The sequence below is a fragment of the Nanorana parkeri genome, unplaced genomic scaffold (assembly GCF_000935625.1).
Source record: "Nanorana parkeri isolate BGI_ZX_2015 unplaced genomic scaffold, ASM93562v1 scaffold1291, whole genome shotgun sequence".
Lineage (NCBI taxonomy): Eukaryota > Metazoa > Chordata > Amphibia > Anura > Dicroglossidae > Nanorana > Nanorana parkeri.
Window position 1 is genome coordinate 24626 of NW_017307559.1, and position 833 is coordinate 25458.

Sequence of the window (833 nt, forward strand, 5' to 3'; positions counted from 1 at the left end):
CCGTGATTGGCCAGCAAGCCGTCTCCATGCTTTCTCGTCACATAGCGACACGAAGCCTGGGACGGCTTACTTGTTAATCGGGAATCCGGGTGGGGAGTCATTACATGCCGCCTGGCTTCCTGAATGGGACTTCCGGTACTCGGTATCGGCGAGTACCAAAAAACAAAATATATATATATATCGGTACTCGGTACCAAAACACCGGTATCGGTGCATCCCTAGATATTATGGGGTCAGTCCAACCAAAACTGATTTTACAGCATCGACGGACGTTGCTGGCTTCTTTAACCGCCTTCCGGCCGGCCGGGGGCTTCCTGGATCTAAGCGGGCGATTTTAAACGTCCCGTCAGCCACGCCCACTCGCGGAAAGTGCCAACATTTATAAAGAGGCAGCGATGCCTGTGTACATACAAGCGATCCGTCGGCTATAGAGCCGGCAGATCACTTGTACGAGGTGCTGATCCGTGTGCCCCCACCCCTATCCCCGCTGTGAGCCCGGGACCAGCATGGTGGCTCTGACAGGGGATGAGAGGGGGGTCAGTACACGATCTCCCTCCGGTCCCCTCTCCGCTGTCAGAATGCGGAAGAGATGTATATGACATCACTTCCGTATATGACATCACTTCCGTATATGACATCACTTCCGTATATGACATCACTTCCGCATTCTCGTGTCACTCTCCAGCTTCAGAAGTAGATCTCGGCTCCATCAGCTTCTTTGGGGGGTCCCTAGGTAACATTAGGGGTCTTGGAGACCCGTGATGTCTCCATAAAGAGGACCAGTCACATATATTTGCTATCACATGGGGGGGGGGGGGGGTTTGTGCACCACC

At 53.5% G+C, this 833-nt stretch overlaps 1 protein-coding gene across 1 annotated transcript in view; it reads right to left on the reverse strand.

The window, feature by feature from the left end:
• APEX2 (apurinic/apyrimidinic endodeoxyribonuclease 2) overlaps positions 1–833 on the reverse strand; it is a 14017-nt gene that overhangs the window by 12212 nt on the left and 972 nt on the right. The gene's annotated exons all lie outside the window — the stretch shown is intronic.